Here is a 17618-nt window from a genome sequence, read left to right as displayed (position 1 = left end):
ACAGAACGTTATAGAGGAGTTCCAGAATTTTTTAGAATTTTTTCTCAAATGCATTTATCCTTAAATCAGTCTCCTCTATCTATAACAAAAAGAATCAACTCTCTACAACCACGCGCTTAGATTTTAGCCCAAATTTCCGTTTTCGTTCCGTTTTACCCCTGTTTATCTTATTAAATGACGGAATTTTTAAAAATCCTTCAGAACCTTTCAGAATACAAAAACTTAAATAATATGGAAAAATTACCTAAAAAAAAGTCGGATTTCTTAAGAAAAAAAATTTTATCTCGGTTATTCATGAAATATTCCCAGCAATGTTACACCATTTTGAAAAGAGAATTGAACACACCAACTTTTAAGGCAACTTGCCGAAACATCGTAGTGCATTTTTTTTACACTACGGCTCATTGAATTAGAGTCATGTAAAAATTTTTAGTACTAACTTGGGTAAAAAAGTAATATTTTCTTTAAAACTGATGCAGCTGAGTTAAAATTTTTGGATGCATTTGATAGCAGGGTTATTCAAGGTTCCGTAACAAAAGAAAACAATGAGAAAAATTAAGATTTGTAGTCACGGCACATGAAAAACCGTCACAGGGTGACCATTTTTTCGACTTTTTTTCAAATGCCCATAACTCCCAAAATATATGGCTGCGATTTTTTTTATTATTTTTCTAATAACTGTCACCACCTACCATATCTACCGTTTTCGTTTCGACGTTAACTTTTGGGACACCCTGTATGACAACCTACAATAAATTTTATACCATCTGAAAGCTTATTGTTTCAGCTCAAAATATTTATATCGACCATGTCTATACTACATCTACAAAAAGAGCTAGAATTTTTTTAATCCAATTAATTTTCATAACAAAAGGAAAACAATCAATCTCTTTTCTCTTCTAACGCCATTAAATCAATTTTTGAAATGACAACCTATACCTAGTAAATTTTATATCAATATTATTTCACGTTTTATATGACGCTTCAATCATATTTCTACCATGCCTACAAAAAAAGTAACAAAATTTTTAAAGCCAACCATGTAGAAATTTCGAACTGAGAGAGTACGGTACTTCCTACAACACTTGTGGCTGGTCATCGGCAACAGATCTTCACAGGTGTTTTGAGGTATATATTAAAGATTATATAACTTGTAGAACACGTACCGTTATGTGTGATATATTAAATGAAAGGTAATATTATCAGCATGCGTATTAAAGTTAAATAAATTTGTTATGTGCTCTAGATCAAAAGATATAACGTGTTTAGAAAAAGAACATCTTTTCACCTTTATCTCAATATTTTATTTAATTACCTATCTACTGTATAAATTTCATTCATCTATCTGTTAAAACAAAAAAGTTATGATCAATTGATTTTTCGTTCGCTTTTTCGTTTCATCTTGTTTCAAATCACTATGATACTAAAGAAGTTTTCACTTCAAAAAAAAATATTTTTAAAGTATGTATTTTTTTTTTCGTTTTGTCTTATTTTATTCACTCATAGGTGTAAATCAACACACCAAATTTTCTATCAATAACATACGTTTGATAAAAAAAAAAAAAAAAAAACAATCCAAAAATTATACTAAGCTTAAAATTTATTATCACAAGTACAAAGCGAAAAAAAAGGTACAAATTTATTCATCCCTTAGGTAATTTTCAACTTGCTGATTTGGTTAGCTCAACTGAATATTGAATAACAAAAATAAACAAAATAAAGGTAGGCGTAGGTCTCTTGGTGTAATCATAAATCATAAATCTATATATCACGATAACAGCCGCAAACAACTTTGTGCATGAGTTAAATCCATAAATAGAATTTGCATAAAAATAAAAAAAAAATAAAAATATTAATCCCCCCAATTGTAAATAACCAATTTCAAAACTCAAACGTGATATTGCCCAAATAAAACAAAAAAAAAAAAAACAACAAGGCCTTGGGAATTGAGTTCCTATAAAAATATATTGGCGAATTTTTTTTTGTTTTGTTTTGAAAAAAAAAAAATGAAAACCACATGGCAAAAATTTTCCAACTAAATGTTACATCATACAATTTTCATTTCCATTTCCAGAGGACATTTTGTTTGCGAATAACAAAGAAAATTTATGCACAAAGTCTACATTAAATGGCTACAACAGGAAGTTGGTGTGGTTTTGTATAAGCAACTAACTCTCAGGACTTCACCGCACCGTTACGTTAAAGCTTCAATATGAGCATGAATTTGTACCCCAAACACATTAACTTCAGAATAACTAACTCATTGTATCTATATGTATGTATATTTGCGACTCTACTTATTATACTTCATACAATTAATTCGGAACACGATATGTCGAGTTGGTCACGTAACTTATCAAAAGTCCGGAATATACAAGCAACCAATTTTCCGGATGTACACAGCGCCAATTATGAAGCAATATGCATTAATTGCATTGGGAAATTTGCCAAAATTTGTGCTTTCCCAAACACTTTAGCTATGAGAAGCACTAATGACAATAAGAAGGTTGACAGTGTGTTAAGAAAGAAAATATTGATTTTTAATTTGTAAAGACTTTTAACAAAAAAAAAAAAATAAATCACCGCAGTTGTTTTGGAAATATGGTATTTATAAATTTTGTTATCCGCTGTCTTCGTTGTTTTAAGAAACTAATTTAAAACTAATTAGCTAGCTCTTTTGTATTCGAACAAAAAATATTGGTTACCTTAAAGAAGTAAGCAAGTCGATAAAATATGGTGATGCAAGTCGTACAAGTGAGAGTGTCAGTTTGTATCACTTTCGTTTTGAAATTAATGTTACGGAAAGTTTGCAGTGAAAAAAATCAAAAAAGAAATCACTCTACTGAACAAATAATTTAAAAAATTTAAGCGTATACTTTTTAAATTGAATTAACTCAAAAGTACTGCTTTTTAAGGATCATCAAGATATTTAAATAAAGGTTACCTGTGGGCCTTTAGGGCCACCATCTCAAAAAATTAATCTCTTCAAATTTAAGATGCAATTGGTGTTGTTTTTTTTAACTGATAACCAATACCCTCCCCTCATCTTAGAAAACCGCATTAGAATGGGTTTGAGTTGATTTATTCTAACTATTCAAGCGTTACGGACTGTATATCATTTAGGGTAGAGGTATAATTTTATATGAAATTTTAAAAACATAAATCAAGGGGCACGGTAGTGCCCAGCCAAGTTCTCTAGCAACTTTGGCACTACACCCTTATTTACAGGAAACAACTCAGGCCATTTTCGACCCCCCTCTAACTTCCACACCAAAGATGCTAGAAATTTCAAGCTTGCTACATTTGTTGAACTGGTCAAAACCAAACTCCTCACAAAATTTCAGCTTCTTACGATGAGTAGTTTTTGAGATATACCTAGGGCTTCAAAAATCGCAAAAACCCTAACTGACTCACTGACAGATCATCAAAATTATGGAGAACTTCCCGCTATCGTAGAAACTTGAAATTTTAGACGGTGATAGGACACAATTTTGAGATTTTCAATTCAGGGGGTGTGGCATCCACCCATTTCCGCTGAATTTTCATCAAATATTAGACTGGTTTACAAGGGTTTTGTTGCCGAAACAAAAATATACTTTTCCAAAGGTTTTCGGTGTGCTGAACTCGAATCCGAAGTCAGAAACAACTAATTAGCTTCCGTTTTTGAGATATTACCGTTAGAAAATGCAAAAAAATGTTTTTTTCAGTTCTTCGGACCTTATTCTTTTGTTACTAAATATGCTCAAACAATTTTCCTTATATAAAAGAATAAGGTCCGAAGTACTGCATGTTCTAACGGTAATATTTAAAAAACGGGAGCTGATTAATTTTTTCTGACTTCGGATTCGACTTCAGCACACCGAAAACCTTCAGAAAAGTATATTTTTGTTTCGGCAACAAAAAAAAAAGTTTAATTTTGTTAACCAGTGTTATAGAGCACTTCTGATTATCGTAGAATCTTGAAATTTGGTAGAATGGTAGAGATGGTAGTTTGTACAGAGGAAAAAAATTAAATTTGAGAATTTTAGCCTGGGGGTGTGGCAACCGCCCATTTTCACTGAATTTTCATCAAATATAGAGATTCCTTGCAAAATGTAGTGCAATCACAACAAAAACATTACTGTTAAAAAAAGAAAGCCAAGTTCTCCTATGTTAAAATTATGATAGCTCAAAAAGTACTGAGATGTAAAAGTGTACCAGGTTCTAAAGTTTGGGTTCAAATTCGTATCAATAAAATTTTGATTGTTTACTTGGCAATTTTTGAAATAACTTTAAAAATAGGTAATTAAAAGCAAAATTGTCAAGTAAACAATCAAAATTTTAATGATACGAATTTGAACCCAAACTTTAGAACCTGGTAGACTTTTACATCTCAGTACTTTTTGTGCTAGCATAATTTTAACATAGGAGAACTTGGCTTTCTTTTTAACAGTAGCTAATGTTTTTGTTGTGATCTACATTATAAGATGTAGTACTCACGGCAAATTGATAAGCAAAATAGAAGTGTGGTATAACACTGGAAGCATTCAGAGTAGGTACCTACACTCCGCTCACTTTAAGATTACACTGGTTTACAGTCAAAATGGACACGCAATCCCACTATTTTTTTCTTACGTAATTTGACGTTCGGCGCCTGAAAGCTGAGTAAATAAGAAAGAAGCACTTGAACAAATTTCTTAGTCACTCAGATGTTTTAGTGCAGTGTATTAAAACATTTTAAAAAATCGATTTTTAAAGGAAATTTTTGCACAAAAAACTTTATTACTGAAAGGAAAAAATCAAAATCTTTCGAATCCTCATAGTTTTAAATTTTTCATGTGTAGTACACTTTCTGGCAAAGATAAAAAGATCAATCAAAATTTTAATGATACGAATTTGAACCCAAACTTTAGAACCTGGTAGACTTTTACATCTCAGTACTTTTTGTGCTAGCATAATTTTAACATAGGAGAACTTGGCTTTCTTTTTAACAGTACCTAATGTTTTTGTTGTGTGTGATCTACATTATAAGATGTAGTACTCACGGCAAATTGATAAGCAAAATAGAAGTGTGGTATAACACTGGAAGCATTCAGAGTAGGTACCTACACTCCGCTCACTTTAAGATTAAACTGGTTTACAGCCAAAATGGACACGCAATCCCAATATTTTTTTCTTACGTAATTTGACGTCCGGCGCTTGAAAGCAGAGTAAATAAGCAAGAAACACTTGAACAACTTTTCTGGGTCACTTAGATGTTTTAGTGCTATGTATTAAAACATTTTAAAAAATCGATTTTTGAAATAAAATTTTTGCACAAAAAACTTTATTACTGAAAGAAAAAATCAAACTCTTTCGAATCCTCATAGTTTTAAATTTTTCATGTGTAGTACACTTTCTGGCAAAGATAAAAAGATCAATCAAAATTTTAATGATACGAATTTGAACCCAAACTTTAGAACCTGGTAGACTTTTACATCTCAGTACTTTGTGTGCTAGCATAATTTTAACATAGGAGAACTTGGCTTTCTTTTTAACAGTAGCTAATGTTTTTGTTGTGATCTACATTATAAGATGTAGTACTCACGGCAAATTGATAAGCAAAATAGAAGTGTGGTATAACACTGGAAGCATTCAGAGTAGGTACCTACACTCCGCTCACTTTAAGATTAAACTGGTTTACAGCCAAAATGGACACGCAATCCCAATATTTTTTTCTTACGTAATTTGACGTCCGGCGCTTGAAAGCAGAGTAAATAAGCAAGAAACACTTGAACAACTTTTCTGGGTCACTTAGATGTTTTAGTGCTATGTATTAAAACATTTTAAAAAATCGATTTTTGAAATAAAATTTTTGCACAAAAAAACTTTATTACTGAAAGAAAAAATCAAAATCTTTCGAATCCTCATAGTTTTAAATTTTTCATGCGTAGTACACTTTCTGGCAAAGATAAAAAGATAAATTTTCTTCAAAATTTGAAAAATCATATCTCGAAAACCTATCCATAAATATTATTTTTAAATAAGATTTTCGAGTTTTCTGGGCTCAAGTCTATACGGAAAGTATAACGGCAGTTGGTGTCCCAAAATTTTTTATTTTTTTGTAAACTAATGTTATAGGCTTTATCGATTAGGTGCCTTCTGATAGCTCCATGCCCCCTTTTAATTCTCGGACTTCTATTCATTTCGATCCTTCATAGTCACACTCTGCTCACTTTAAAACTTTGGGCTTCCGATCGCTTCTTTTCTGTTTATCTCCATGAGTCTTGCCAACTTATTGCTTATTTGTTACTTTAGTTTTTATATTGCCAATCGCAGCCAACCAATTTTTTTTTTTGATTAATGACTATTATAATTTTCAAAAATCATTTAGCCAATAATCAGCTCTTTAGCCTCATTGTTCACTGTTTTTACCTCATTGTACATTTTCATACACCAAAAATGCTAATGAGCTCTCAAAAACTTCCCAAAAATATCAAAATTCAAAAGAGAATTTTAACAAAGTTTGATGATGATTTTTTTTTACTGTGTTCAAACTATCAAGGGTTGAAATAAAGTTATGATGAGTTTGCAGGAAAAATAAAATTTACGGCATCGAATAATAATAATTATTATTATTATGTATGTCAGCATCAGCATGCACAGGCACACAGCACATCACTTTCAAACAATTAGCTGGGCTAAAATGAAAAATTAAACTGTTGAGTTTATTGCTTTTATGATTAAACGATAATTTGATTCCATTGATACAACCAGGCAGCAAAAAAAAATATCCAAAGAATGGAATAAAAAAAACTACACACGTTTCAAAAAAAAAAACAAAATGTTCAACAAAACAAATTACGTATTCCTTCCAACGAGCTTAAAACCAAAAAAAAAAAAAACCAAAAATGAACGTAACACCGGAAACAGCGTCAACAAAACGCTTTAGGAAGTCGCTGCTGCTGCTGGTTCTGGGTTCTGCTGATGCCATACCGCTCGCGCCGTGTTTGGCTTAGTTGAGAGAAATAAAATTTTATTGCTTCTCCTTGCTCCAGGCATAGCTTTCAAGAATCCCCAAGGTGGCAGAAGCAGTAGCAGTATGGCAGAATGGCAAAGTGGGTGTTGGCAAGGACTACTACGTTAGCTTTTGGGGCTCTACACATTTTCTAAACGTGTGTATACCATCTTTGAGGATTTGAGTTTTTTAAACTCCAAAGTATATAGAATGGTCGGGTCGGGTAGTTTTGCTGTGCTCCTGAGTTCTGGGGGTTCCGCTTTGAAAATCCTTACTTTTATTTTTTTGTTGGGATACAAAAAAAAAGAGGACAGGAGGCAGGCGTAATGTATGCGCATATGTTCTGCTGGTGTAGAGATTTGTTGTTTGCAGAGGATCGATTGAAGGCTTTTTTTTTTTTTTTTTTTGTGTTTTATAAAGGATATGGTGGGCATAAAATTGGAGGGTGAAATCGAAGATAGTTAAGCTATTTCGTTTAGTATTTATGTGAGAAAATGTTTTCGTAGACGTAGAAGAACCCAAATCGACCGCGCCCTCTAAAATGGCTCATAGAAGCTTCAAATTAAATGACTATTTTTAAGAGTTTTCGACTTTTTTTATGTTTTTGTTCTTTGCTTCTCGAGAAGAGAAGAAGAGTATAAAGAAGTTGATCGATTTATCTTATTTTTATGGGAAGGAACAAGTTTTTTTTGTCGTTTGATTCTCAAAAAGGAAATTAATGAAATTCCAATAAAGTGTTGGAGTTAATGAACCGAATAGTTGATAGTTTAAGTTTGTGTATATGGGAATTTGCTTTTGTGTTTACTTTATGGGCTTATATGTAGGTATTTTTTTCAAAAAAGGCTTTGAAGGAATATAATCTTTATTAAGTGGAACATAATTATTATTTTTTGTCTTAAGGGTGGATTTGAAGTTGTAAAGTCATTGAATAATGTAGATACTTCTTTAATAACAAAAAATATTTTGGGAAAAGGTGAAATAAGTCATGGGTAGAAAAAATAAATTAGACCACTTGATCGCTTTTATACTAGCTTGACTTAAAAATTCGTTTGAAATGTCAATATAGAAAAACGTAATTAAATAAAATTCAATGATGGAGAACACTTTAATTGAAATGCATAGAAAAATCCTAACATAGGTCATAGCGTCCGTCATTTCGGATTAAATATAGATTTTCGAGGGGGAAAAGGGATAAAAATACGATTTTTTTTTTTTCATTTTCACTTGCGATATAGCATACAGGTTAGGGTGGGTCAAAAAAATCGAAATTCTTTTTTTTGATTTGGTACTCTGAAAAATCAATTGCTAGACCCCTCTAGAATATACACAATAAATATGAGCTCTTTATATTAATGGGAAGGTCCTCCGCTTTGCAATTTTCCATTTTTACATCAAGCTTCTACTAAAAAAAAATCATTTTTTTATTAATTGACTTTTTAGCAAATTTCTTTTCATATTCTTGTAGGAAATTGAACGCTCTACAAAAAAGGCCTTAAACATTTTTTTCGTTTATCTAACCGTTAATTTTGTAACAAATTGAAAAATTATAATAATCAAACGCGCAGGACATATTCTTGTTGGAAATTGATTGCTCCACCAAAAAGGTCTTAATAATTTTTTTCATTAATCTTACCATTCTAAAGATATTCGAGGTCAAAGTTAAAAAAAAATGTAAAAACATTTTATATTTTAAAAAAATTTCCAATTCAATTTTTCAATTTGTTACAAAATTAAGAACAAAAAACGATTTTTTAAAGATTTTCTCGATTTTTGGACCTCAAATATCTATTCAACGGTTAGATAAACAAAAAAAGTGTTTAAGGCCTTTTTTGTAGAGCGTTCAATTTATTACAAGAATATGAAAAGAAATTTGCTAAAAAGTCAATTAATAAAAAAATGATTTTTTTTTAGTAGAAACTTGATGTAAAAATGGAAAATTGCAAAGCGGAGGACCTTCCCATTAATATAAAGAGCTCATATTTGGTGTGTATATTCTAGAGTTGTCTAGCAATTGATTTTTCAGAGTACCAAATCAAAAAAAGAATTTCGATTTTTTTTACCCACCCTAATATAGGTACTATATATCAAGTTATGCATTCGTAAAAAAAAAAAGTTGAGATAACATTTTTCCATGACATTACGATGGTAGAAAATGCCAAAAAAGTGGGTCCCGGAAGTCCGTCTGTCAGTCTGTCTGTCTGTCTGTCTATATAAGGAGCTATAGCCTAAACGGATGGACCGATTGACTTCAAACTTGGTATGTAGCATTTTTTTTAGACTCTCCAGAGGGGTTTTTGGAATTAATTTTTTTGGACCAAAAATAACGGTACTTGTCATATACCGATTTTAGTAAAATTGAAATATCTCGAAAACGGCTCTAACGATTTTGTTTAAAAAATTCAAATGTAAGTTTTAAGCTAGGGTCTATCTTCTAATGAAAAATTATTTTTTGGAAAAACATTATTAACGGAAGCATTTATACAATTTAAATATAAACAAAAAAACAAATTTTCAAAAAAATTATTTTTGGATTTTTAAAAAAAATTTGAAATTTTTTTTTGAAAAATCACGTTACATTGAATTTTTTTGAAATTTTGTTTTTAGATGTTGATTAGTGATTTCTACAAAATGGCATACCAATTTTATTTTAAAACATTTTTTCCAAAAAATTATTTATAAAAAATTAGTTTTTCAAAAAACGGCTCTAAAGATTTTGAAATTTTCTAAAAATGCATCTCAATATAACAATCAAAACTGCATACTTGTTTTGGAGGGCAATTTGAATTCAGATTTTATTTTATTTTTTTAAAAAACGAATTTTATTTTTTTTTTCCAAAATTCTATATAAAAAGTCTTAAAAATTTAAGCAACTTTAACTCTAAGAGCAAGTTCGTGCGACCCAGTCGTGCATTTTATTTATAAATAAAAAGATACATATTGTATTTTCATATGTATATCCAACTAAGGTTTTAGAATTGCATCCTTTTCTTGATCTTTAAGGCTTCGTGTAAAAATAGAATTTTCAAAGAACCAACTTATCGATAATGGAGAAATCCAAAAGGGTGGTTTTCATCATGTCGTCCGTCACGTCCGTGCGTTGGTCTGTGTACGCATCCTGAACGGAGAAAACAGACCACATAAAATTAAGCGGATCTTACCTTAAATTAAGCGGATTTCTGAATAGTTTTTTTGCTAAGATGAATTGCACCTTAAATTAAGGTGAAAAATCACATTAATTTCTTAAATGCGCAAATAAAAAAGAAAGAACTGACAACTACTTGGGATCGAACCAACATATTATCAACTAGGCGAGTGATAAACTGCAACTTAAGCAATAATTTTAAAATTTTTATTTTTGGTCAGTTTTTTTTTCTTTGAAATGAACATTCTCATTAAAATAAGATGAAGTTCACTGAGTTTAAATGGAATCATCGTATTTTAAGCGGATATCACCTTATTTTAAGGTGGTGAAATTTATCATATTATTTTAAAGTACCCTTTTTTTTCTCCATGTGCGGATGGGGATGTGCGTTGTTAAGTTTTTCACATTGCTGCCACAAATTCATGGATTCAATTACATTTTATCATAACTCTTTTAATAGATAACCATTTAAAAAAAAATGTTATGACCTTTAAATAATGGGTATAAAAAAAAAATAATATAACTTTTTTTTTTAAATACAATATAAAATATTTTTTTGCTCAGTTTAAGCATGTAAAGGCCCTAACTACAAAACTTTCGATTTCGATTTTTTTTGCATATTTGAAGTAAGGGATTTATTCTCATTTTTTTTTTTTTTTTTTTTTTTTTCATTTTTATATGGAAATTCTGGTTTTGGATTTTGTGTTTTCCTCTATAACTCTGAAGTATGAAAAATGTAGTTATGGCCAAAAATACTGATGGAATCCATGCATTTGTGGCAGAAAAAAATTTAAGATTATAAAGTTGAAATAAGTTATTAAATTAAAAGGCATTTTTTACACTTTGGTACCAATAACTTCCTAGTAACTTAAGATACGATAAAAGCTGATATTCCTTTTCGACGCGTATATTTTTAAAAAATTTTGTAACATACGTTGCTATAGTTTTTACTTGCGATATATGTAGGTACTATAGGGCAAGTTTAGGATTCGTAAAAAAAATCGAACTCGAGATAACAATTTTACATGACATTACGATGATGGAGGATGCCAAAAAAGTGGGTCCGGCAATTCTGTCTGTCTGTCTGTCTTTCGTCTGTCTGTCTGTCTGTCTGTCTGTCTGTCTGTCTGTCTGTCTGTCTGTCTGTCTGTCTGTCTGTCTGTCTGTCTGTCTGTCTGTCTGTCTGTCTGTCTGTCTGTCTGTCTGTCTGTCTGTCTGTCTGTCTGTCTGTCTGTCTGTCTGTCTGTCTGTCTGTCTGTCTGTCTGTCTGTCTGTCTGTCTGTCTGTCTGTCTGTCTGTCTGTCTGTCTGTCTGTCTGTCTGTCTGTCTGTCTGTCTGTCTGTCTGTCTGTCTGTCTGTCTGTCTGTCTGTCTGTCTGTCTGTCTGTCTGTCTGTCTGTCTGTCTGTCTGTCTGTCTGTCTGTCTGTCTGTCTGTCTGTCTGTCTGTCTGTCTGTCTGTCTGTCTGTCTGTCTGTCTGTCTGTCTGTCTGTCTGTCTGTCTGTCTGTCTGTCTGTCTGTCTGTCTGTCTGTCTGTCTGTCTGTCTGTCTGTCTGTCTGTCTGTCTGTCTGTCTGTCTGTCTGTCTGTCTGTCTGTCTGTCTGTCTGTCTGTCTGTCTGTCTGTCTGTCTGTCTGTCTGTCTGTCTGTCTGTCTGTCTGTCTGTCTGTCTGTCTGTCTGTCTGTCTGTCTGTCTGTCTGTCTGTCTGTCTGTCTGTCTGTCTGTCTGTCTGTCTGTCTGTCTGTCTGTCTGTCTGTCTGTCTGTGTCTGTCTCTATCTGGAGCTGCAGCCTAAACGAGTGAAGTGATTTTCTTCAAACTTGGTAGTTAGCAATTTTTGGTGATTCCCTAGAGGGGAAATTGAAATTTTTTTTATGACTAAAACTAACGGTACCTGCCATATAACGGAAATAGAAAAGTTAATTTTTTGCAAAAACGGCTCTAACGATTTTGATTAAAATTTTTGTGTGTAGTACTACACATAAGAGCCAATTTTTGAAAAAAAAAAAAAAATATTTTTTGTACCGTTATTAACTGTACCTGTCATAGAACGGTTTTAACCCGATTTAAATGTTAATTTTTAAATGAAAGTTTTTAAGTAAAGGTAATATTAAAATTTTAGAAAATTTTCAAAAAAACGCATTTTTGGATTTTTTAAAAATATTTCAAAAATTTTTTTTGAAAAATCAATTTTTTGTAAACGGATCAATGAAAAATTTTGAAATTTAGTTTTTATGTGTAAATTAATTATTTCTTCAAAATGGCATAGGTACCAACTTTTTTTTTTGAAAAATGTTAAAAAATTTTTATATATAAAAAATTATTTTTTTAAAAAACGGCTCCAACGATTTTCGAAATTTTTTTTCTAAAAATATCTTTTTATACAAGTAATAAAATGGCATCCTTAGTTTCATTTAAAGCGGTATTTAATTATTTTTTTTTTGCACCACTTATGAAATTCCGTGCAAATATCAAATTTTAAATTTTCCCTTATTTTGTTCAATGAAAAAGCTTTAACATTAGAGTAACTTTTACCATAAAAGCAAGTACGTGCGACCCCAGTCGTGCAATTTATTTTTAATAAAAACCATAGAATTTAACATTTTTCTTATAGCTTTTTTGTATTCAATGACAAAATTGTTCGTCAGTTAAATCTTCTTTGAAAACTGCTACGGTTTTGCTTGAAAATAACAAAATTGCCAGTTTTCGCAAAAAATTGCAACGTATATTTCCACTATCCGAACTTTTGAGAAAAACTACATAAAACGCCAGTTTTTTTTAGAATAGCTTGTACCTTGCACCAACATCCGAACCGACACGCATGACGAAAACCACTTTTTTGAACTTTTCCATCATCGTACATAGAAGTATTTATACCAAAAAGCTGATCAAAAGTTTAAAATTTGTTTTTTTTTTTTTATTTTGAAGAGTTTTTTTTTTGTTTGTCTTTAAATATAAAAATTTTAAATTTATTAAAAGTATATTTTTTGTTTTCAATTAAGCAAGTTAATTTTTTAATTTTGATCAAGAAAAATTAACAAAAAGTAATATAATAGCCCTTGGTACCTAAAAACTTAGTACATACTTCATAATTTTTGCATTATTTTTTTTTTTCTATAAGTTAAGAAAATAAAAAATTCCGCCATCTTCCGCCATTTTGTTTTATGGTTTGTTTTCTGAATGAGATAGTGGGTTAATAATACTTTACCCTTTTTCGCTTGCGACACTTAATGGCTCCGATATCTAAGCATCTCATATGTAAAATTTTGACATTTATTTTAGTCAACTATAAATTTGTATTAATTATTTTGTTTGCTTCCTAATTGCGGGTCACTGTGGTGTATGTGTAACTTTTTTATATTGAAATATCTTATTGGTTAACAGCAATATTAAAAATTGTAAAATATGGCTTTTATGATGAACTTTTTAATTATTTTATTTATTGCCTTCTTTGTTGTGCTTCTTTAGGTTCAGATTAAATTAAAAACGCATCTTTTTTTTTAGAAAATGTATTTATTTTTGTCCTATATGTTTATTTCGGAAGGTAATAAATAAAATATTTGTATTTATTAATAAGACCTTTTAAGAACCTTTTTCATTTAAAAATGCCAACAACTAATTTTGATCACCTTGAACTCTATGTGCATCGTTTTTTTTTTTATTAAAACTTGGATTTTTTTTTTTTTCACGGAACCAATACTAAAAATCTTAATGGTAAGCAACAATGAAATAATCGATTTAAAAGGGAATTGTCCATTTTCGGACCCGCGTGTACAGGGTCGCGTTTGGTATCAAATGAAAGGTGGCATTGAGCTTGTTAGGAGTATGTGTGTGAATTTTTTTTTAAATCGTTCATAACTCATAAGAAAGTCGAGATATTTGAGGTTAAAGTTGATAATCTTAAAATCGAGATTTCATCTGTTTTTTTTTTTTACAATAATTGATCATAGAATGCGTAAAGGTATTTTTACTGTCTATAAATCTTTATGAAAAATATTTTTCTACGTTTCACAAATTTAGAGATATTTAAGTGTTTACTTCTCAAAATATAATTTTCTTATCAAGGCAAGAACTTTTAGCGCATCGGAATATCAAAATATCTCAAACTGAACTAAAAAAAACATAGGTACAAATAAATTTCCTACCTTAACCAACCTATTCAAATTATTTCATAAAGCATTTATTGTTTTGAGTTATTTAAGTAATCCTTCTATTATTTTTCATATTTCATGAAAATATACATAATTTTAAGACTTTTATCGAAGGTTTGTACTTAGTTATAAGAGTAAGAGTTATATTTAACCTTTTCAATCTGAAAGAAAAGAAAATATTTTTCATCATTTACAAACCTGAAATTTACGGTACAATTACTCCATTCTCTTCCTTTTGTGAGTGACCTTATTGTTCATAATTTACCTAGCTACAATACGTAAGCTTTCCATAAGAACGTACCTATATTCTATTTATTCCCATCCACAATTAAATCAACTATAAAAGCAAAATTATTATCCTTGATCCTTTTTCAAAGGTCATCTATTAATTTAAGTTACTCTACCTATGCTCTTTAGGTTTCTAAATGCAATTTACAACTTACTCATACAAAAACAACAACAACACAACCCAAATGCAAGAGTTGCAACAAATTTTATTTTACGTGCTCCATCGTCGAAAATAGCTTCGAAAATATGCTTGTGCTAAGAGTCTTTTCATATAAATTGAGCGAAAAATCCACAAAACCTTATAACAGCATCCTTGCATTAAATTTTGTTTTGAGCTTGCCCCCATTATTATTGGATCAACTTGCAAAAAAATATATAGAAAATCCCATTTCCACATCATCTTTTTATGTTTGTATATTTTTCTTTCTGTACACACAAGGAAATTGAACGAACGTTCATATAAAAAAAAAAAACACAATAACCTAGAAAAGCAAAGAAAAAAAAATTAAATAAAAAAAATCTAAAGCATGTCTGCTTCGATATTTTCAAAAGTAACTGTGCACTTAAATCGATTACACGACTATCGATTCTCGTTTTCATGCTTCAGCTCCACACTCCACTTCGTCCTTGCTCCGTGCTGCTATTTTGGCAGTGACATTTTTATGTCCTTACGAACAATGCCATTACCTATCGTATATGTGTGGCTCGGCTTGGTTCTAGCTGATGATCCCACCATTTTTTGGTTCGTTAAAGGATGTAGAGAGGATGAAGAAAAGAGTGAGCTGTTTTTTTTTTTTTTGATATCTTCGCCACAAAAAAATCCACCCATCTACAAACCTGGCCAATCTCATCCCCCCATTATAACTCATACATGGTTGGCCTAAATGTCCCAAAAAATCATATTTCAGACCTAGCATGGAGCATGGTAGAAAAGTGAAACTAAACTGAATATGGTTCAGAGAAAGAAACCGGAAAGATAAGGAACACGGAAAAGACACATAAGAAAAACGTACATTACCAACGTCCTTAAAATTTCAGCTATCACCAAAACTAAGAGGGTGAGGATGATGAGGCAGTGGGTGACAATAGAAAATTTATCACCGCACACCGCACCGCCATTCAACCCTCTTCATCATGATGTGTAGCTTTCGCTTATATTCAGCTGGCACGAAAATAGAGGCTTTGGCAACAGCCATGAATGTTGACAGAACGTAATAGACAAGGTCATATCTAGGAAGGGAGAGGCCTGATGGCACAAAAGGCGGACGAGGACACAAAATAGATACAATATCTCTGGCTATAAAATTCCACACATAATGCAGTGAGAGTCGAGTCTCGAGTCTTATAGGTGGACGACCACCATCACGAGCTTATGTTGGTATTTGTTTCTTTTTGTGTTTTGTTGTGTCTCCATATCAAACCATTCACACAGGAGGACTAACTGACATTCCATCTCTCATAGCTTGACAGAAACGATTATAGAGAGAGGGAGGGATATTTTTGATCCTGGCGTGTGTCCTTGACAGGTGGACTTTAATTACTTGGCTAATTAATAGACAATCTTTGGTATGGTAATAAGTTTGGATCATACAAAAAGGGCACGCCTGAGAGCTCGAGGCCGGGAGTCGAGTCTGTCCTCTGTCGTCAGTTATGTTTGGTTGGAATGAATGGCAAAGGTGAGCTGTTGAAATGCTCTTCCTGCATTAATGTAAGATTACATTCTATTAATCTTCAAATTACTCGCCTTAAGGACATTACTATATGCACAGATAAAAGATGAGGTAATTTTCGGAAGTTTTTTTTTGTGTAGGTAGGTATATTGTAATGACAAGACATGACAACAAGGAAAGTGATAAAGAGAGGGACCTATTGAAATGAACATTTGAAATGAATCCAAATTGTTTAGATGGTAAGGATGAGAAGAGAGCAGAGGATTGGAATTATTGTGTGGTTTGAGTATAATTAGAGCAGATTGAGATGGAGTTTTGCCAAGTATCTTTAATTTGTTTTTAAGAATAAATTGTTTTGTTTTCAAGTCTTCTCGAACATGGTTATTTCGGTTTTTTATATCTGTTATTGTTTGTTCACATTAGAGTCTTCCTTAAGCTCATAGAGTATGCAGTTATATAAAATAATGCATAATTTAGAACCACTCTTCGTAGAGAACCAAAGTTTACTGACCGAATTTGAACTTTTGAGCTGAAAGAGATTTTATCATGATGCGAAATTTTTTTTTAGAGGATTTGTGAATTCTTGGAAAGAAACCTTTATCATATGTTTATAGTAAATGGAATAAAAATTGTGTTTATGACTATCTCTGTGATGAAGGATCAATTTCAGTGTCGTTTTTTTAAAAGAACATTTTTGAATTTTATAAATTTCTTTTTTTTTTTTATAATTTTTGTACAGTAACTGACTTAATACATGAGCACTTAAATATTTTCATAGCTGTTGCACCTTTTCTTTGAAAAAATATTGAAATTCTTTTTTCGTTACAAAATGTAAAAAAAAATATTTTGTGAAAAATTTTAAACACCTGTGGGTATAGAAAATAAATTGCACGTACTTGCTCTTAAAATTTAAAATTTGATATTTGCACGGAATTTCATAAGTGGTGCAAAAAAAAAAATAATTAAATACCGCTTTAAATGATCTCTTACAAAAAACTAAGGATGCCATTTTATTACTTGTATAAAAAGATATTTTTAGAAAAAAAATTTCGAAAATCGTTGGAGCCGTTTTTTAAAAAAGTAATTTTTTATATATAAAAATTTTTTAACATTTTTCAAAAAAAAAAGTTGGTACCTATGCCATTTTGAAGAAATAATTAATTTACACATAAAAACTAAATTTCAAAATTTTTCATTGATCCGTTTACAAAAAATTGATTTTTCAAAAAAAAATTTTGAAATATTTTTTAAAAATCCAAAAATGCGTTTTTTTGAAATTTTTCTAAAATTTTAATATTACCTTTACTTAAAAACTTTCATTTAAAAATTTTCACTTAAATCGGGTTAAAACCGTTCTATGACAGGTACCGTTAATAACGGTAAAAAAAAATTTA

General features: G+C 30.8%; 1 protein-coding gene and 1 long non-coding RNA gene across 4 annotated transcripts in view; one reads left to right on the top strand and one right to left on the bottom strand.

Moving 5' to 3' along the window:
• The window catches only part of LOC129916989 (uncharacterized), a 34022-nt gene extending 31422 nt beyond the window's left edge, over positions 1 to 2600 (top strand). Inside the window, exon 2 of the long non-coding RNA XR_008772572.1 lies at positions 2075 to 2600. This is a non-coding gene — a long non-coding RNA (uncharacterized LOC129916989). The remainder of the gene's footprint in view (positions 1 to 2074) is intronic.
• Positions 1 to 17618, bottom strand: part of LOC129916987 (patj homolog) — a 163100-nt gene that overhangs the window by 133819 nt on the left and 11663 nt on the right. The gene's annotated exons all lie outside the window — the stretch shown is intronic.

The sequence above is a fragment of the Episyrphus balteatus genome, chromosome 3 (genome assembly GCF_945859705.1).
Source record: "Episyrphus balteatus chromosome 3, idEpiBalt1.1, whole genome shotgun sequence".
Taxonomy (NCBI): domain Eukaryota; kingdom Metazoa; phylum Arthropoda; class Insecta; order Diptera; family Syrphidae; genus Episyrphus; species Episyrphus balteatus.
Note: the sequence above shows the minus strand (reverse complement) of the source record. Positions and strands in the feature narration are given on the sequence as shown.